This window comes from Rhodnius prolixus, unplaced genomic scaffold, assembly GCF_049639745.1.
Source record: "Rhodnius prolixus isolate KJV_2025 unplaced genomic scaffold, Rpr scaffold_8, whole genome shotgun sequence".
Taxonomy (NCBI): Eukaryota; Metazoa; Arthropoda; class Insecta; order Hemiptera; family Reduviidae; genus Rhodnius; species Rhodnius prolixus.
Window position 1 is genome coordinate 29,455,835 of NW_027411593.1, and position 22,664 is coordinate 29,478,498.

The 22,664-nt window shown below is 33.2% G+C and overlaps 1 protein-coding gene across 5 annotated transcripts in view; it reads right to left on the minus strand.

Annotated features, from left to right (window-relative positions):
* Positions 1-22,664, minus strand: part of LOC141451120 (protein fem-1 homolog CG6966) — a 357,494-nt gene that overhangs the window by 139,908 nt on the left and 194,922 nt on the right. The window lies entirely within an intron of this gene.

The following is a 22,664-nucleotide window of genomic DNA, read 5'->3' on the forward strand; positions in this document are numbered from 1 at the left end:
ACAGATGTAAAATTATTTTATTGCCATTTTGTGTATGCTTGAGAACATCTAAAGCTCTTAACATTTGATTTTTCTTAAAAAAAATCACTCGGAAAACGACTTATTTCCCGATATTAAGAAAAATACTAGCTTTACGGCCTTGGCAATATTTTCAGTAGAAAGAGGATGGAAAAATACATAAAAATGACCCATCGCGTGCTCTTCTTTCTCTTTGATAACAAGTTAAAAAATTGAAATACAGTCGACTCTCGATAAATCGAAATCCAAGGGACTACAAGAAAAATTCGAATTATCGAGATTTCGAATTATCAAGGAGTTTGAATTATCAAGAAGGGGAAAAAAATTCGAATTATAAAGAGTTTTTATTTTGTATATTCGAGTATGTATGTACATACGTATGTTGAAAATACGTATGAGCTTACCTAAGTTTTAGACATATATAGCCTCAAGTAAAAAAGTAAAAATAATGAAAACGACAAAAAAGAACAAAAAAATTACGTATGTATTAACATTTCAATAAATAATAATATACATATGTACCTAATTAAAAAAATGAAGAACAGTTTTTGTTTCAATGTGGCTTGACTTAGTCAAGTGACTTAAAATTGTAGAAAGCGTTGATGGTGGAATATTGAAAGTTTTGGCGATTTTTTTCACGGCCGCGATAATTTTTTTTTGTCGGACACAGTAAGGGAGACGTACTTCCCATCGTGACAAACTAAGAAAGAGAATTGGAAAGTTAAACTGGGCTGAAAGGAGGGAAACATTACGCAGGAAATGAACAATAAGCGGAATATGAGAAGTAAACATTACTAGGGAAAATTCGAATTATAAAGAGGGGAAGGTGGCCTCGTTCGAATTATAGAGCCTTCTCTCCCCCTGTTGTTAAGAAAAGGATTTCGAATTATCGAGCGTATCGAAATACACTGAATTTTTTCGATTTACCGAAGTTAGCAGCTGTAGAGTTCGAATTATCGAAAAATTGAATTATCGAGTTTCGAATTATCGAGAGTCGACTGTATGATTAATAAATACCAGATTTTGAAATGGCCTAGGTAGCACCTTTAATTTTGAAGAGTTGACGGTCAACAAATTTTTCCTCTACCATTTTTTTTTTGCTCAGATCAACCGTTTAAGCATGAAATGCATTTGAGCCGTCTTAAAATGAACACCCTGTATAATAATAAGTTTGCAAATTTGCGCAATACGCTAAATATAAAGTTCACAGATAACCAAAATTTAAGAAAATTAAAAAAAAGCAGTTTTGGCGAACTGATATTCTTGCAACTAGAAATTCTGTTTAGTCATATCGTACTCAATTTGGGTGTGCACCGAACAATACAATGAAAAAAATGTCTTTAAAGATGAGCTTTGGTTCACAATTATCAAAACCAATTCATTTGCTAAAAGCATTAATGTCTAATTTAGAACTAAGAAATCCCTTGGTATTTACCAAAACAAGGTTGAGGCGAACTTTAACCAACCTCAATGGAATCCCGGCTACCCATTGTTAGGTGTGTTTCTATTTGGTTCCGCGGTTTGGCGGAATTCAAACGATTCACCTGAGAATTATTTCACAATAGAACCTTTCTAGAGTCACCAGAAATTCAATTTTAATGAGAAAAATATATTAAAACTGTCCGGTAGGACAGTTGTATAAGGGTTGACCATCAAAAACTGCACGAAAAAGTGTAACGTTGAAAAACACCCAACTTTGACAATTTTTTTCTATTTTTGTATAAAAGATAAAATTCCCAAATTTTCTTTATAATATAGGGCAAATCCTCCTTTATAACTGTAATTTTTTTGCAACCACCCAGATCTAATAGGTTTCGAGAAAAAAGTTGCCGAAAATGAGCAAAAACGGCTTTTTCAAAAAATGTTCTTGTTCTTGTTGTTGTTGTTGTTCTTCTTCTTCTTCTTCTTCTTCTTCTTGTTACCTTTTTTGTAAACAACGTAGCGCCTAAACGCGTGAACCGATTTTCATGAATGAGGTGTCATTCGATTCGGAATTTTATGTAGATGTGCCTTTTGGGGGTCTCGGCCCTGTACATCGAATGGGAGAGGAGTTAGCCCCCTTTATGTAAGGCCCCCTCCAAAATTATTATTACTAATTACTCTGTAAATCTTGGCCCGATTTTGATAAAATTTGGTAGGATGATAGGGTTAGAGCTCCCCTACCTAACAATAAAGCGACGATCTGCTCTTACACTTGTTAAGGGGAAGTATAGCAATCGTTTCAAATTATCTACACGTGAACCGATTTTCATGAATGAAGTGTCATTCGAATCGAAATTTTGTACAGATTTGTACTTTAAAAGTCTCGACGCTATGCCTCATAAGGAGGGGAGTTCGCCCCACCCAAATAAGGCCCTTTCTAAAACTATTATTACCAATATTTCTACAAAGCTTAGTCCGATTTTGATAAAATTTAGCTCAAATAAGTGGTTAAAGCTCCTCTACGTGGCTGCGAAGTGCCATCATGCTCTTACACCTACTAAGAGGAAGTACTGCAATCGTTAAAATTATCAATGAGTGAACCGATTTACATCAATGAATTGTCGTTCGATTCAAAATCTTTGCCTTTTAGGGAGAAGTACTGTAATCGCAGTTTATTTTTCTTGCTCCTCTTAAAAGGAAGTACTGAAATCGCAGTTTAATTTTGTTATTTACGTACAAATACCTTCCTATTTTATTCAAAACGCTTTCTCAAAAAAATGGTTATTGAGGATGGTTTGGGGACCGCAACTATAACCATTCTTTAAAAAGATCTCTCCAGTGGTAGTTACGGTTCCGATTTAACACCTTATCAGGTTATAATGATAGAATAGCTTATTCCAAATTTTAAAAAAATCTGTAAAGCAGACGTAACTTTGCTAATAGACAAAAAGGAAAATTTATCCAAAAGGTACAAAAATCTCCTTAACAAAAACTTACAGTTTAAAAAGTTAAGTATAAGGGTTGATTAAACGCCAAAAGGTACACAAATCAGCAAGTACCCAACATTTCATTAATACTTCATTGATATTATTTTAGTAATTTTACTGCATTAACTTTTCCTTCACATTTTTTAGAATTTATTAGATGTCACAGACCCTTATGCTGGCCAGTTCATTCATAATATTTTTTTATTATAATTATGATAAAATGAGTGATGAATTATTCTGAGTAGTCACATATACATGCATGTTAAAGTAGAAAAAAACAAAGTTAGAGTCGGCCACTTTTTAAATTTCAATCACGGAGGATTCAAAACAATATTTCAGTCTTAAATTCGTCTTACCGAAATATTCGTGAGCACAAATAACATACATTTAATAACAAGTAGATTATTCAACAATATTTACTCATTTCTCAATTGTAATTTAATTTAGTCCCCCTAATTTTACTTATGGTAAAATACTGGAATAATTAGCTGTCCTAAAAATATGCATATCTTTATTTTCTTTATTTTATATTACATATATATAACATTGTGGGAAGAACACCTAGATTGAGAATGTAATTGAAGAAAACTATATTATTTGCGATAAAGCCAGATTATTTATTACTTATTATTACAAACGTTTGACTACAACATAAAATAACAATTACTTTAATCGAAGAATGAACTTAAACCAATGATTTTTATTTAAAAATAAAAATAAATGCATAAAATCATTGATGTAAAAAAAGTTTATGAATTTTTTAGCCTCTTATTTTTTTTATATTTTTTATAACGTTTTCTTTTTCACCTGTGATTAATAGTTTGATTATTATAGATAAATAGATATTACAGTCAATCTAAGTTAAATGGTGTGTTACTTGAGTAAATATTTTGTAGACGAAAATGGCCAGCATAAGGGTCTGTGACATCTAATAAATTCTAAAAAATGTGAAGGAAAAGTTAATGCAGTAAAATTACTAAAATAATATCAATGAAGTATTAATGAAATGTTGGGTACTTGCTGATTTGTGTACCTTTTGGCGTTTAATCAACCCTTATACTTAACTTTTTAAACTGTAAGTTTTTGTTAAGGAGTATATATCTGTTTTAAACTTTTTCTTGCATCGCACTTTACGTCATAAATCTTTCTTGACACTATTGCGGAGTAAAAAAGTCGATGAATGTTAACTTTAAAGGAACCATTTTAGAAAAATAAAAAAACCAGAAAACTAGAAAATAAATACAGTAAAGATGCTTTTCCTGCTGGCTGATATTTGTCTGAAAACTTCAGATCCAATCTTCGAACTTATTACTAGATATTAAATTTGAAGCTTAAGCGATTCCTCTTAAGATTGCCAGAAAATGTTACAATGCAAATGAAAGAAATCTTATTTTAGAAGTGGGACGAAAAAAATAGTGGCTAAACCCTTACGAGTTAACATTACTAGGTTCCTTGGGCAAAAGAATGTCTTGCCACCCCACTGCTGTCTATGCAGGGTGAACCAGTAAGTAAGGGTCCATAGGCCAACTGTGTGTAGTACATCTGAAGTGGAGTTCAATGACGTATTGGCCAACGTCATATTCTCCACTGTTCTTGAGTGACGTCTCTTTAAATTTTTTTTTCTAAAACCATTACTTTTTTGCAAAACTCAGAAAGTTTTTAGTCCGAAGTCGATTCTGATGACACGGTTAGAAAGACAGTTTCAAGTACTTTTTAAAAATATTTCCTAACATTTTCTCAAATATTTCAGTGAGATCAGAAGTAAATGTTTAAAATGCAATTTGTAACCTTTGACTTCCTTATTTTAAGACAGCCTACTTCAAAAACTGGCTACTGGTCCATCTAAAAGAGTTTTCAATGAATTAAACAATTTGATAAACTAACACTGTTGAGTGATCGTGAACACGTTTTCTTGTAAAACAAACGGTAATTTCTCATACGAAGATAAAAGGAATCCTGGAAAATGATATACCGTTAGAAAGCCCATTAAACAAGGGAAACTTACATAAAAAGTGGCCAGCACCTAGGTCTGATAATGATCACATAAGGGCCTAATGAGTTTTCTTAAAAATTTCGATTACTTTTATTTTTCCAGTATTCGGAGGAAGATTGAGGCTGTTTGGAGAATGACTTATGCTTCGAAATGGTATCAATTTGTAGAAAATTTATCTGTCTTTCTAACGGTGTCATCAGGATCGAATTCGGACTAATACTTTCTGAGTAATAACATTTTTATTGGAAAAAAGTAATGATCTTAGAAAAAAAAATTTAAAGTGACGTCACTCAAGAACAGTGGAAAATATGAAGTTGGCAAATACGTCTTTGAACTCCACTTTAGATGTACTAGACACAGTAGGCCTATGGACATTAATTACTTGCTGGTTCACCCAGTATATTCACAGCAACTTTGTTTGTAACCAGCGATAAAGGCCTTTCTGAATTAATGACATGTAACTCAGTCTGCAAGTGTAGCATACGAAAGAAACAAAAGTGGAACTGCAATTCTCAGCACAAATGTTTTACTTTTTGAAACTTAGTAAAGTAATTTTTCTATTTTTGTTCTTCAAAGGCTGATTATTCTAGCCGTTAATTTTTATGGCATTTGTGCGCTTGACTTCAGTGGCGAACCTTCCCTTTGGGCTCAAAAGTTAATCCTATCTAAAATTTAAAAAAAAAACACGGCTTTTAATATACAGGGTGTTTTCATTTTAAGACGGCTCAAATGCATTTCATGCTTAAACGGTTAATCTGAGCAAAAAATCGTAGAGGAAAAATTTGTTACCCGTCAACTCTAGTTTCAGAATATGTAACTTGATTTTAGAATCCTGCCCGCATACGCGGCTGACGCGCGACCAAAAGTGAGGGTTCGCAGTTGACCACCATTTTCATATACACACTTTTAAAGAGTATAAAAAGTTATGAAAGAAACCGGAAACCGCAATTTGATATCTTCAAAATTAAAGGTGGTAGGCCATTTCAAAATCTGGTATTTATTATATCATATTTCAATTTTTTAACTTGTTATCAAAGAGAAAGAAGAGCACGTGATAGGTCATTTTTATGTATTTTTTCATCCCCTTTCTACTAAAAATATTGCCAAGGCCGTAAAGCTAGTATTTTTCTTAATATCGGGAAATAAGACGTTTTCCGAGTGATTTTTCTAAGAAAAATCAAATGTTAAGAGCTTTAGATGTTCTCAAGCATACACAAAATGGCTATAAAATAATTTTACATCTGTTACAAACAAGGTTTAATAATTATTTGGTAATTTTGGGAGAGTTGCGTTTAATTACCAAAAAAAATTGGAAACCTCCTGCCACATATTTAAGTGATCAATATCTTTCATGCAAAGGATCAAACTTATTCCTTAATTTATCAAATAATGCACTTTACTCAACTTGTAAAGCATGTACTTTGCCTTCAAAGGTGCCTCCTCTGGTTCGCAAGCCAGGTTATCGACTGTTCTCTGAATCTGAGGAAGCACCTTTGAAGGCACAGTAAATGCTGCACAAGCATCTAAAATCAAGTCACATATTCTGAAACTAGAGGTGACGGGCAACAAATATTTCCTCTACCATTTTTTGCTCAGATCAACCGTTTAAGCATGAAATGCATTTGAGACGTCTTAAAATGAACACCCTGTATATTTAGTAGCTACCTACATTTCAAATTATCATGGCAACATTGATAAAAAAAATATATATTTTGAATTACATGCGTTACGAATTCAAAGAAGCTAGAACGCTCAACAATTTGTGCAATATGCTGGTACTTTTCGCAACCTACTTGCGCAGTTCTCCACTTCAGTTTTGGTTATTCGTTGAATGGATAAAAGTTCCGCAGGCTAGACTTCCGGTTACCACTGAGAATCGTCGGTAAAATGATATGATCAAATAGTTGCTTGGTAATGTTTGGCAAATATACATTTTATTCAATGTATAAGCCCTATCCGAATCTACTAGACTGTAAAGTTCAGGCAAAACTAACCAAAGACTAAAAAATTCTTGTTTACAATACTCGACAAACGCTCAAAACTCAGTTTTAAATAACAAGAATCATATTGGAATCGTTTAAATGTTACAACTCTCTCTGGTATATTCAAATCATAGCAGTTAAAAATACTTTAGAGTAATTCTAAATGCTCTGTTTTCCCTTTCGTCAAATAGCCTTGCAAAAATTCATTTTTTCTTAAATTTCATTCCTATACAGCTAGCTCATCCTAACCCTTTTAATAGAACGCCCATCATTTTCCAGTACACAAGGTAATCCTCCAACGAGATTTAAGTGGCGATGATGGCCTCGAGATCTACACTTATTAAGGTGAGAGCAGTGTAGTATAAGTTCACGAGAGTGGAATGACACCACTGTGAGTACCTTCTCCGCTCAAATAACCCTAATATTGTGTTAACAAGTACCGCATTTGCTCGTTGCAAAATTAATTGATAAAATCAATAAATAAAACTTCCTTTCTATTATTGTACAATTAGAAAACTCGTTCAACGATCCCGGTCTGGCGTACCACTTTTTGTTCTGCCTCGAAGTGTTTGTATACTTGATTATTATTATTATTATTTTTACTTATAAGTTAAAGTTAGACGAAAATTAATTTTTTTTTCTTGCTGAATTAGTATTATCATTTCTGTATGTCATAGATTTTGGTTTTAACTGAAGACTAAAATTTTAACAGATACTTCAATTGAATCTAGGTCATTCTTCACTCACTAAAAAGTTTAAAATTCCAAAAAAATCTCTCATAACCCCTCGGTGAACCATTTGTGAATAAAATCTCTTAAACCAAAATCTACAACAAAGAATGAACCAAATAAATTTTTCATAAAGTTTAAATTATTATTTTTTTTTATTTAAATGTTATTAATTAAACAAATGTGCTATAAGATGAGATGGTAGCATACTCGTATTACAATTTATAAATTAATATGTTTGTAAATGTGTGTGTTTGGTGCTTTATTTCACAGAAAAACAATGAACAATGCCAGAGTACTTGGCTAAGTATTATTACCCATTGTTTGGCAAAGTTAAGTTTTTAGCACTGTCTTCGCTAAAACTTTTGCAATTTTCATAATAACTTGCGCATAATAAGAATTGTAAACGCTCATATAACCATGTGAAAATATAACTCTAAAGCTATGGTACACTATTGTAGGATGTAAATCATCTTTTATTTCTATGATAAGTTAAGATGGTGTTAGTTTTTGAATATTTGTAGTGTGGGCGAATATTTTAATTGGTTAAAATCATATTAATTATTAAATAATTATAATAATACGGACAGATGATAAAACATATGTGTGATATATTGAATGTAAAAAAAATATTGAAGCTAGAGGTTTTTGTTTTATATTCATATAGCGTTGTGTTCTTTTGACTGCCTTAACCCATGTTGATGAGAATAAAATAAAATAATAAGAATTCATCATCGTAGTGGTTGTTCTTATTTCTCTTAGTGGATCAACTCCTTCAGCTTCAGGTGTGGGGTTCGAGGCAGATCAAATTGGTACGAGGCAGATAAAGTTGATCAGAGGCAGATAAAGTTATATTGCAAAGAAAAGGAAACGAATTGAACATAGAAAAATAGTGAAGAGTTGTCGTATTAAAACTGTCCGGTAGGACAGTTGTATAAGGGTTGATCATCAAAAACTGCACGAAAAAGCGTAACGTTGAAAAACATCCAACTTTGACAATTTTTTTCTCTTTTTCTATAAAAAATAAAATTCCCAAATTTTCTTTAAATTATAGGGCAAATCCTCCTTAATGACTGTAATTTTTTTGCAACAACCCAGATCTAATAGGTTTCGAGAAAAAAGTTGCCAAAAATGAGCAAAAACCGCTTTTTCAAAAAATGTTCTTGTTCTTGTTCTTGTTGTTCTTGTTGTTCTTGTTGTTCTTGTTGTTACCTTTTTTGTAAACAACGTAGCGCCTAAACGCGCAAACCGATTTTCATGAATGAGGTGTCATTCGATTCAGTATTTTATGTAGATGTGCCTTTTGGGGGTCCCGACGCTGTACATCGAATGGGAGAGGAGTTAGCCCCCTTTATGTAAGGCCCCCTCCAAAATTATTATTACTAATAACTCTGTAAATCTTGGCCCGATTTTGATAGAATTTGGTAGGATGATAGGGTTAGGGCTCCCCTACGTAACAATAAAGCGACGATCTGCTCTTACACTTGTTAAGGGGAAGTATAGCAATCGTTTCAAATTATCGACACGTGAACCGATTTGCATGAATGAAGGGTCATTCGAATCGAAATTTTGTACAGATTTGCACTTTAAAAGTCTCGACGCCGTGCCTCATAAGGAGGGGAGTTTGCCCCACCCAAATTTTAAACTTTCTAAAACTATTATTACCAATATTTCTATAACGCTTAGTCCGATTGTGATAAAATTCAGCTCGAATAAGTGGTTAAAGCTCCTCTACGTTGCTGATGCTCTTGCACCTACTAAGAGGAAGTACTGCAATCATTTAAATTATCAATGAGTGAACCGATTTAAATCAATGAATTGTCGTTCGATTAAAAGATCTTTGCCTCTTTGCCTTTTAGGAAGAAGTACTGCAATCGTAGTTTATTTTTCTTACTCCTCTTAAAAGGAAGTACTGAAATCGCAGTTTAATTTTGCTATTTACGTACAAATACCTTCCTATGTTATTCAAAACGCTTTTTCAAAAAAATTGTTATTGAGGATGGTTTGGGGGAACGCAACTATAATCATTCTTTAAAAAGATCTCTCCATTGGTAGTTACGGTTCCGACTTAACACCTTATCAGATTATAATGATAGAATTGTTTATTCCAAATTTTAAAAAAATCTGTAAAGAACATATGTAACTTTGTAAAATAAACAAAAAGGAAAATCTACCCAAAAGGTACAAAAATCTCCTTAACAAAAACTTACAGTTTAAAATGTTAAGTATAAGGGTTGATTAAACGCCAAAAGGTACACAAATCAGCGAGTACTCAACATTTCATTAATTCTTCATTAATAGTTAAGGAATTCTACTGCATTAATTTTCATTAATAAGTTATTTTTTAGAATTTATTAGATGTCACAGACCCTTATGCTGGCCACTTCATTTATAATATTTTTTTGTTATAATTATGATAAATCACATAAATATGTACATGCATGTTAAAGTAGAAAAAGACAAAGAGTAGGCTACTGTCTTGAATTCGTCTTACCGAAATATTCGTGAGCACAAATAACACAGTTAATAACAAGTAGATTATTCAACAACAATTATTCATTTCTCAATTGTAATTTAATTTAGTCCCCCTAATTTTACTTATAGTAAAATACTGGAATAATTAGCTGCCCTAAAAATATGCATATCTTATTTAGATACTTTATATTACATATATACAACATTGTGGGATGAATACCTAGATTGAGAATGTAATTGAAGAAAACTATATTATTTGCGATAAAGCCAGATAATTATTACCTATTTTTATAAACGTTTGACTACTTCATACAATAACAATTACTTTAATCGAAGAATGAACTTAAACCGACGATTTTTATTTAAAAATAAAAATAAATAAATAAAATAAACAAAATCATTGGTGTAAGTTTTTTATAAAAAAAAGGTTTTGAAATTTTTAGCCTCATAATTTTTTTATATTTTTTATAACGTTTTTCTTTTTAACCTGTAATTAATAGTTTCATTATTATAGATAACTAGATATTACAGTCAATCTACAGTGCTACTTGAACTTATATTTTGTAGACGAAAATGGCCAGCATAAGGGTCTGTGACATCTAATAAATTCTAAAAAATAACTTATTAATGAAAATTAATGCAGTAGAATTCCTTAACTATTAATGAAGAATTAATGAAATGTTGAGTACTCGCTGATTTGTGTACCTTTTGGCGTTTAATCAACCCTTATACTTAACATTTTAAACTGTAAGTTTTTGTTAAGTAAACTAATTGATTTGCGAGGAAGTAATAGCAATTCAGATTGTTCATCGGCCGTAAGTAAAACTCAGTTATATACTACATTGGTTTAATTTATTTGCAAATATGACGTCATTAGGAGAAATTAATAGAATTAACAAAAATATTAGCAATTCTACCATTAACGCTATTCGAGCACTCCACTTATTAATTTTTGAGTGCGAAGGAAATCGTCAGAAAAGAGCTAGACTCAGAAAATTTGAAGGATTTAGTTTCTTGTTGGATTCAGAAGAATATAAGGCCAAACTTAAATTCATACATGAAAATTTAACTGATGGTGACCTTACACTAATCTGCAATATTCTTAACATTGACCATGACGGAAATGCGGACGAACTATCCAAACGTATTTGTACAAGTCTAATGAATTTAGAAAATTTAAAAATATTAAATGAAGCGGTTAATGAGCAAGAAGATGAAGATACTGAAGAGCAAGATGTAAAAGAAGAAGAAAATAAAGAAGATGAAGAAAGAAGTAATTCAGAGTTGTGTTACCATCCCAAATTTTTATTAAGAGATATAGAAGATTCTATTCGTCCTTTCACCGGTAGTGACAATTACACCGCTAATCGGTGGATTAAAGAATTTGAAGATATGAGGAAATTATTGAAATGGAACGATTTGGAAACTTTTATATATGCCAAGAAATCGATAAAAGGATTTGCAAAAACAGTAATTAATTGTGAGCCGAATGTAAACAGTTGGGTTAATTTGAAGAGGGTCTTAAGAGCTGAATTTCCAACTACGATAAATAGTGCTACTCTACATCAGATGCTAGTTAACAGAAAAATGAAAAAAGAAGAGACACTTAAAGAATACTTTTGTCACATGCGTGAACTGGCCGGAAGGGGTAGTATCGAAGATGATGCATTAATTAAATATACAATCGACGGCATCAATGATGACATTAGAAACAAAGTTGTACTTTTTGGCTGCTCTACAGTTGCAGAATTTAAGAAAAGAATTGATATTTATGAAGAAATTAAGTTAAGCAGTAAAGTACATCAAGAGAAATATCAATTGTTAGAATTCAAGAAATTTCCAGAGTCAGTGCAGGAAAGAAGAGTGAAAAATGCAGGTACTACGAGTGTGGCGAATGTAGTTCGATGTTACAACTGCGGGAAAATGGGTCATGTTTCTTCAGCATGCACGGCTCCGAAACGAGAACCTAATTCCTGTTTCAAATGCGGATCTCAAGGACATCAAAAAAAGGACTGTCCACGAATAGGTCCCACATCGAGACAGCTCACGGAAGGTACTACGCATAAGGAGATTGGCTGGATTGCAGAGAGCTCATCGTTAGCACCAACCTATGAAGTAAAAATTAAGCTAGAGGTAAACGACGTAGAAATTAACGCTACTTTAGACAGTGGTAGCCCAATTTCTCTAATTTCTGAACATATTTTGCCTATTAATGTTATTATAAGTCCGTATACGCGTAAATTTCAATTTGAAGGAGTCAATAAAAGTAAATTAAATATATTAGGAGAGCTTAAACAAAATGTATCTGTTAATTCAATTAAAATTCCAATTACTTTCTATGTTGTTCCGGAAAATACTATAAATTCTATCTGTTTATTAGGTCGAGATTTCCTGTCATATGATGGAATACAGGTTAAGTTTCAGGGTAATAATGTTTATATTGACGTTAAAAGTACATTAGTTGAAGAACCGATAGGTGAATGTATTTCTGATATTTTAAATATTGATATTTCCAATAACGTAAAACTTAATGAACCTGATTTGGATATAAATAATGAATTATCATGGGAAATTCAAAGTAAAGTCAAAAATATTATTAAAGAAAATTATAATGATGTTGAAAAACCTAAAGAGCCCGTAACAAATTTAGAGTTAGCACTCACAGTTAAATCCGATTGTCACTTGGGGTATTTAGTGGATGATGAAGGGATTTGTCCCTCCACAGCAAATGTTGCTGCAGTTGCAAATTACCCAATACCCAAAAATTTTCGCGAATTGCATAGCTTCCTAGGATTAATTTCTTATTTCCGAAAATTTATTCATAACTTTGCTATTGTCGCCCAGCCACTATATAAGTTGTTGAAATCTAAAATCAATTTCGTATGGTCCGAAGAAGAATCAAATTGTTTTGAGCGACTTAAGAATTTCCTAATATCAGAGCCGCTGTTAGCTATTTATTCACCCACTGCACTTACTGAGTTGCACTGTGATGCAAGTGCACAAGGCTATGGTTCGATCCTTGTGCAGAAACAGTTCGACAATGAAAGTTATCCAATGCGTACTGCTAACGCTTATGAAGTTATTAAATGGCAAGCATGCTACTCGTTTTTTTCCCAATACCACAAGCCAGTTAAGTTAGTTTTCGATGGGGGTTCTGGCTTCAATCCCAATGGATTTACTAAATTCCATAAAAGTTCACCTATGAACATGAAACCGTGGTTACCTAATAGTTAGCCAATTGCAGACTATTGAACTTATTTGTTTCAAGTTTGCTTAATTTTTCAAACTTAATGTTTTGTACTTTTCTAATTTCTGTTTTGGATTCTAATGTTATTGTTATTTATTTTCATAATTTAAATTTTAATTTTGCTAAGAATTACTGTTTGATTGTGAGACCAATCAAGGTCAGGTTGGACGAGCTGTGGGCGAATATTTTAATTGGTTAAAATCATATTAATTATTAAATAATTATAATAATACGGACAGATGATAAAACATATGTGTGATATATTGAATGTAAAAAAATATTGAAGCTAGAGGTTTTTGTTTTATATTCATATAGCGTTGTGTTCTTTTGACTGCCTTAACCCATGTTGATGAGAATAAAATAAAATAATAAGAATTCATCATCATAGTGGTTCAACTCCTTCAGTAGCTTTAGTTGTTTTATTTACAAAAAAAAAAAAAAAATTAACGTTGCCATAATCAAATAAAAAATTTGTAACAAAATCTTATTTACATTATAAAGTTGGTAAAATATAACACGGAATCGTGAGGGGTACGCTATAAGTATACCAACTTAAAAATAAATCTCAGTAGTTACTTAGTTATAAGGAGATCTGCGAAGCTAATATTTATTGTGATACTGGGTTCGATTCCCGGTCTTAGGCCTTAGTTTCTATTTAATGGTTAATAAAAGAAATTTACAGTAAAGTATGTTTGCTAGTCGCCTCCGTCCACGACACTTAATTGGTAGTTGGACATTAAAATAGGCGATTACTTTACTTATAAGAAAACTGAACAATCGATTTTGCAAAATCGTATTTCCGGTGACCAATTTCCTTCAAAAATATATTTTTTTGTTTCACATTTAGTCCTAATTAATGTTTAGTAGGAAGTAAGTCCGTACAGCCAACAGGCATTCCACCGGACTGATTAACCACCCCCCCCCTTCCCCAAAAGTGCCCTTAATCGAAGTATTAGAGAAAAATGTTTCGTATAAAAGTTGTAGAACTATTTGAGAGCTATAATTATACCAAGTTTAAAGAAAATCCATAGAGCGGTTTTTTAAAAAAAGTTAAAAATGTGAAAAATCTATTCAGTAAAGTGGTACTTCCGGTGGGCCTATTTTAACCAAAAATTTATGGTCGCTCCCTCTGGTGGCACTTGAACAAAATACCAAATTTGAACATTCTACGACTTTCGGTTCCAGAGATATAGCGGATAAACACATAGCAGAGTAGTAAAGTCAGTCCAAACCTAAGGCATCAAGGCACTATGGGTTAGACAGAGCAAATTTATTAGGAAAAATAGCAGAATTCCAAGAATCACTAGATCTCTAACCCAACCTGCCTTAGCCGTGCTTTTTTAACATCACTTCTCTTCTTTTCTCTTTAACAAGTCGAATACGATCGGTTATTGTCGGCAATTTTCGGCTCTATTGACCAAGATTATTAATTTTATTTCCAATTTAATTTTTATCATCTAATATGAACACTCACACGACTTTTTTTTTATTTCTAGCAAGCCGAATGTGATCGGTTTTTGTCGGCAATTTTCGGCTCTATTGACTGATATTAATTTTATTCCCTAATTTAATGTATTAGGCACACTCTCACGACTTTTCTTTCACCTTTATTTATTAACCTTTTTTTTATTATTTTATTAATTTCTATTTTTATATACATTATTTATTTTTATTAACTTTATTTCCAATTTAATTTTTAACATCTAATTGGCACACTCACACGACCTTTTTCTATTTAAAGTAGTGTGTACTTCAACATTACATCTTTTCGTGGAGTTTTTGACGATCAAAGCTTATACAGCGGCTAGAAACGAATTTCCTTTCGACATTTTTTCATAAATTATATTGATACATTTTGACCAAAAAAAATTAATCAACTTCCACATATCTACATAGTTATGGATAATGTAAACTAAGAACTAAATAATAATAAACAGTTATAACATTATTATATAATATCCTACATCTCTAATATTGTGAAATTAGTTGACGTTAGCAAAGGGAAATGGATGATGATATTTCTTGATAATAATTATCTACCTCCAAAATAGATTTATTAACAGAATGTTCACTAAGCTTGAATTTATCTGTAGAACAATAGAAGGCCCTTCTTCATAGGCTAGTATCGGATAATTAAGCCAACAAAGGAAAATGTGTTTTCAGATAATGCCCTGTTGATGTATGGATAGGATTATATTTAGTAATTCAATAGCAAAAAATTGTAATAAAAAAAAAGCAATGAAAAATTAATTAATTTTTTAAAACCATTTTTTGTAAACATGATGTTCCACAACTGGGAGGTATTTCTAGACAATTTTGTTTTACATACATCAGATTCACTAATTGGGTCAAATTTTTATAAAGTCAAAATAAAAAAAAAAAATTAATTTTCGCAAATGACTCCCTAAAATTTTTTTGAACTTCGTGTTAACAATTAAAGAGGGAAGAGATTAGCTATGCGGTTAGCGTACTGGACTCCCACGCGGAGGTCCCGGGTTCGAATCCAGCTGCTGGCCCTTAGATCTTCTCTTCCTTACAGCTCACTGTTCGGTGATGGATTGTGTTGTCTGCAACGAGAGAACACTGTCCGGATGCTGGCAGTGCACTGAAAAAAGCTCCGGGCGCCGATAACCTTAGTTGTTGATGCGCCTTAAATCATTTAAAAAAAAAAAATTAAAGCACCTAGAGATCTATATCGAATCTATTCGATCTATAGTGAATAGATCGAAGATAGATCAACCAATAAAATGCCATTTCATAGTAACGACAAGTTTTAAAAACTGGATATTAGTAGTAAATGTGATTTAATCAGAAATATATCCCCTTAGAGTTCTAAAGATGAAGGAGAGATTAGCAAGATTGAGGATTGATTACTGGGAAAAAGATAGACCACCTGAAGTCTATCAGGTGAAATTTTCAACCCAAATACATGCTATTCGCCAAAAGTATAATTTATCCCTTGGCAGGAGAGAGCCTCGGTACAATGAGTCGTACTGGAAAATAAGTACACCTTTGGTTCGACTCCATCTCATGGAGCCCGCAAAAAAAAGGCGTCAACAGTGAGACCAAGTTGAGAGCTCTAGCCCTTGAAATGCTTGGAGAATGTTATCCATACCTCCTCCTTGGACCCACATCTATACCAACGGTTCAGCAGAAGGTGCCACTAAAAATGCGGGAGCTGGAGTGTATGGTACCAACTTCCAGTTCTCAGAACCTGTTGGAACATGGGCATCAAATTTCGATAGGGAGATTCGGGCTATCCTGATAGGTCTAAGATACGTGGTTGAAAGAAAATTGGACCAAGTAGTCTTTCTTAGTAACTCCCAAGCAGCGTTAATAGCCGTAACGGGAGCTCAGAGTGGAGTTTCCGCTGATGTAAGAGCGTGCCAGGAAATGATTGAAAAGATACTTATAGAAGGGAAGCACCTGGCTTTCCAGTGGATTCCGGCACATTGTGGATTACCAGGGAACGAGCAGAAGCCGATAACCTTGCAAAACAGGGAAGTCAATGTGATCAGCCCGACAACGCAGTGTGTTACGCATTGGCTAAAAGAGTGTTACGCGGAATACAGCAGCACGGCCGCTGGAAAGCAGTGGGCAACACTGCTAGAAAAGAAGATACCTGCCGGTCTCCCTGTCTGCTCTGCGAGTCTGTCTTGCTCTTCCGAGGCATTACAGGGCACGACTATCTACAAGCACACCTCCACAAGATAGGTATTAGGGACTCGCCGATTTGCCCATTGTGCGATGACAGCATAATGATTTTTAACCATTTGAACGAGTGCCCGGCACTACAGGGCATGAATACGCCATATGAAAGATATTGGGCTGCCAGACAGAATACGGCTTAACGCCTTTGTCGCGGGATAAGAGAGAAAAAAATAAATAAATAAATAAAATAAAAATAAATGTGATTTACAATTCCGAATTAGGATAAAAATATATCGATCCGAATTTTGGGAATTGAAGGAAGAGTAATTTGGTTGGATGTTAAAGCCAGATCCTTTCTCCCCCCATGATTTTGATCTTATCTTTAATTCGTTTTACTTTTGAATTACCATACTTGATTACCAAGTTTAGGCAAAGAGAATTATTAATTAAAATACACAAAAACCAGTCCAGAAGATTCACGTTTAATTTCCTTTGAGTAAGAAATAATTTGGCACTAATTAATTATATTAATATTCAACGAATTTTATGAGCTTGCCTGTTGCCATATTAAATGTAAATGTACGCTTTATGGATGAAAAGGTATATACAAGAAGAAGGCTTTTATCTTCAGACTACACCCCTATGGTAGATTGGCTCCGATCAGCTTGCTTAATAACACTTAATAATACCCAAGCTCTTCTTTACATACATTTTGTTGGCTTCACTTCAACATCAAGTTCAGTCAGATCTATTTAGTTAGTACAAAAAATCTGAACGCTTCTATAATCAAGAGCAGAACCACAAAAGTGGCGCTACATAAGAAGAAATAAAGGTGGCATGTGCTTGAAATGTACTATTTGGATGGCGGTGTTGTGAGAGATGGACAATGGATATGAAACGGTTTGACAGCTGGAACAGCCTTTGGTTATCTAGAAAAAAAAACGAATTTTCTAGCGCGTTGCTCTTATCTCGTCAAGGTGTAGGAGGAATGCGGGTGGGTATAAAGGTGTTCTGGCCATAGCCGGCTTCCCTTTTTGTGAGTCTACCATGACTGTTACTATCGATGCGACAAGCTTGACTATCCTCTCCCCCTTTTACGTAATATAGTTTTCTCTTGAAACCCTATTTTAAGGGTTGACGTGGCCCTCAGAAGGAGTTTTACCTTGCTCAGGAAATTGAAGATATAACGAAGCATGTTATCTAGAAAGCCTTTATTGAACTAAATGAAAGAATGATTGTCGAAGGCCAGGTATATGACTCTATGCCGAAGTTTGGGCGACATATTGCTCCTTACATGAAGTGAATACACGTAAAAAATAATAATAATAATAAGATAAAATAATTAAACAACATTAAGCATTCATTAATTATCAAGCAGGCTTAGGCTGTCACATAAATAACGATCTTTTTCCGGTAACAACAAACCAGGTAATTACTTAATTAATTTTCTGAAATTTTTAAACTATTTTCACTATTGCAGTACATTTCCGCAAGAAGTGAAGCTGATACAACATGTTACATACAATTGGTGAGTACCATGATGGAAGAATTCATCAAATGGTGTAACTCCCCAAAGAAGAACATTTCACTATTGTGCACTGGCACTTACTTCATTGAGGAAGATCGCGTGGGGGCCACCGGGCGTTTCAACAGTCTTGGAGGATTTCCTTGTTATGTATTGTAGTAAGTTGGAGAAACTAAGAGGGTTAGGTTGTGAAGATGTTGAGGCGTTGCAGGATCTTGCCGAGCTGTGGAGAGTTGGCAACAGATGTACGGAAATGAAAAAGGTGCATTTTTTTATAAACAGTATAATCCTGTCATTGGTATGAGTAAACCTTGGTTTCGAAATTTAGAGTACATAAACAGGAGATTTATTAGCAGTACGAGTATATGCCGTTTACGTTCAAACCAAGCGATTTGCGGTGGATATTTATAAAGAATCGGGAATCGCAATACTGACTAATGTGAGAAATGCAATGAGGTGGACAGCGCTGAGCACATTATCGTGGAGTGTGCGAGGCACGAGAAACACAGGAAAGAGCATTTGCGATTCGAAAGAGTGTTTTTTTAATTGAAAAGATTGGATTCTGGTAAATATTGGAAGCTTTGGCTAAATAATAATAATAATAACAATAAAAAGTAAAGTAAAGTAATCACCTATTTTTTCAGGAGGGGGGTTAACGTCCAACTACCAATTAGGTGTCGTGGACGGGGCGACTAGCAAACATACTTTACTGTATATTTCTTTTATTAACCATTAAATAAAATCCAAGGCCTAAGACTGGAAATCGAACTCAGTACCACAATACATATTAGCTTTACAGGTCTCGCCTCTAACCGCTCGGCTACCGTGGCGCCTAATAATAATAATAATAATAATAACACTAGTTTAAGAAGGAGCCTTGCATACATGGAGCTAACTTATCTCCCATAGAATCTGGCCGTTATAATAATCTAATAAAAAAAAATTAAGTAAGTAAGTAAGTAAGTAAAGTAATTGCCTATTATTTTTTCAGGCGGGCTTTACGTCCAACTACCAATTAGGGGGGGGGAATTAAAAATATTATCAAAATTATAAAGTTGATAAAATATTACAGTGAAACGTGAGGGTAACCTGCCTCAGAATAAGAATTTCACCAAAAATTCGAGGAGCAAATGTCGAGGAAATCTCAAAAAAATTGAGTGGAAACATACTTCAGATTAAGAAATTTACATCAAACGCGGAATTTTAACATTATTGGATACATGATAATCCATATCATGATAATCCTTATCATGTATCAGCATACAAGGAGAGAGGACAGTAAATTACGAACAAAGGACTCTTCAGGAGGAATCTATTCAATCCTCTACTTAGAAGCACCCGTTATCAAATTTACCCGGGTAAAATGTTTCAATAAAATTGCACGAAACGTTTTTGAGTTGATGCCAAAATACTAAAAAATCTATTCAGTTTGACGTCAATTCCGCTCAGTTGTGCTTTAAATTTGGAAATCTAGACTCACATTTTTTAGTCTATTAAAATTACCTAGATGTCAAGACATTACAATAAACAGTTACACCCAGTTAGAAGAAAACCAATGCACCCCACAGCAGGAAGTGCAATTAATTGAATTAGTTCTGTTTCTAATCAAAGTTTATAGCTCGACACACATATGCAACTGGTACACTGATTCTAAGAAAAATGGGATTTGTTTTTTGAAAAATTTCTGAAAACAAAAATTGAAAAAATATTGTTTACTGGGTTACTTCCGGTTTAGCCCGAATGAAGGACCAAAAACCTTTAAGTGGCATCCACTGAAATATTACAACTAATTGGAATTTATTTCTTTTATGAAGTTAAGGTGGACCAATTTGTAAACAGAAAAACTAACTTTTCCCGCATTCAAGGGCCCTAAATGCAGATATTGCTGGTGTAAATTCAAAATCGTAAATCTATACGAGTAAAATGTCCAATCTTAGAAGAATGAGTAAATAAATTGGGAAAATGTGTCCAATAAGGAGGAACTTCCGGAAAGGTTACACAATTTCATTATAATTAACATTTAACGAGAAGAAACCCCATACAGTACAGCCCACAGGCATTCTACCGGACTGATTAACCACCCCCACCCCCAAAAGGACCCTTAATCGAAGTATTAGAGAAAAATGTTTCGAATAAAAGTTGTAGAACTATTTGAGAGCTATAATTATACCAAGTTTAAAGGAAATCCATGAAGTAGTTTTCTTAAAAAAGCTGAAAATGTGAAAAACCTAATCAGTAAAGTGGTACTTCCGGTGGACCTATTTCAACCAAAAATTCATGTTCGCTTCCTTTGGTGTCACTTAAACGAAATACCAAATTTGAACATTCTACGATTTTCCGTTCCTAAGATATAGCAGATAAACACACTGCAGAGTAGTAAAGTCAGTCCAAACCTAAGGCATCAAGGCACGATGGGTTAGACAGAGCAAATTTATTAGGAAAAATAACAGAATTCCAAGAATCACTGGATCTCTAACCCAACCTGCCTTAGCCGTGCTTTTTTAATATTACTTCTCTCATTTTTCTCTTACAAGCCGAATACGATCGGTTATTGTCGGCAATTTTCGGCTCAGTTGACCATGATTATTAATTTTGTTTTCCAATTTAATATGTATGCACACTCTCACGACTTTCTTTCACTTTTATTAATTAACCTTTTTTAAAAATTATTTTATTAACTTTTTACTTTTTTATATATGGGTATTATTTTTATTAACTTTATTTACAATATAATTTTTAACATCTAATACACACACTCACATGACTTTTTTAAATAATTGTACGTAGTTACGTTTTACTAGTAAGTTTGACGCGTTCAAAACACTACTTCCGCATTATAGTGACAAAATAAAAAAAAAATAGTTATTCAGTCGACAGTTCTTTCATCTCTTCATGATTTGTATTCTGAAACTAAAAAAATACATGGCGGATGGCGGTAAAGACAGCGAAGATGTCCAGCGAACTCAACTAACAAATGCGCACACATTGTCTTTGTGTTTCAGTCCAAGAGTATTTCTTTTAAAATAATAGATTTTTAAACCTATAAACATTTAATGCTTACTGTTATCGATAAAAAAAGAAAAAAGATATAACAGGTATAAATACGATCAACTTTTTATGACTTAGTGAAGCACAATGCAAGCGAAAGCACTTGGGAGAATGCTTTCAGTGTTTAGCAGTTGGGAGGCCGAGAATTATACTGGCTTTACTGTCCTGCTAGAAGACTTAACGACCACTCTGGCAAGTAGTTAGCTTCAAGTTAACCAGCGTTAAGGGAAAAGGAGTTGTTAAATTTTATTGTAACCTACCAGACAGTATTCTATTTTCGTTTTAAAATTGATTCTAACAAAAACAAGGAATCATATAATTTTATCAGGGTATACTAAAAGTTGATTTATAAAAATGGGGAGTCTGAATTTTCAATTTATATTAGAAAACCCTCTAAAGAACTGTATTGGCAAATCTCGCCAAGGTTTATTTTCACTTTTACCCGTATTTTCATCAATTTTAAGGTCAGCGAAGCCGGAAAACGAATTTTACAGAAAATGGTCTGCGATTTGTGCCTAAATGGCTCTCAACGATTCTTCTCACTAAACTGATTTAGATCTACACTCATTTATTTGAAACATTTTTCGAACAAAATATTCTGTAAGGAGCCATTTCAATTTTAATCTACAATCGTAGCTGGTCGGTCAATATCTATAATAAATTTTGGTGGCCAAATTATTATTAATAACATTTTTACTAATTTGGCTTCACCATTATTCTGTTGATATATGTACTTTCTAATAAAACATATTCTGGGAGGAAATGATTTTGCACTGCTCTACTCAAGAAAAGCCAACAGTTGGATCATCTGAGACCCTTTTGAAATGGCTTTTCCCCAAAAAAGAGTGTCACACTCAGAATACAAACTTGATAAATTGTTTACTTATGGTTCAATCTTCTTGGATGATTTATTCATTACACCAAAAGAAAGAAGTAATGTTGTCCATTTCAGTTGTAATTTTGTTTAATTTTTTGCCAAGTTTTCGACTTAGGGACAGGTTATAATGTACGAGGTGTGTTCAAAAAGTAACGGGAATTTTTAAATTTCGCGGGTTTGGAGAGTCTGATTGTAAAATTTTTTTTTTTAT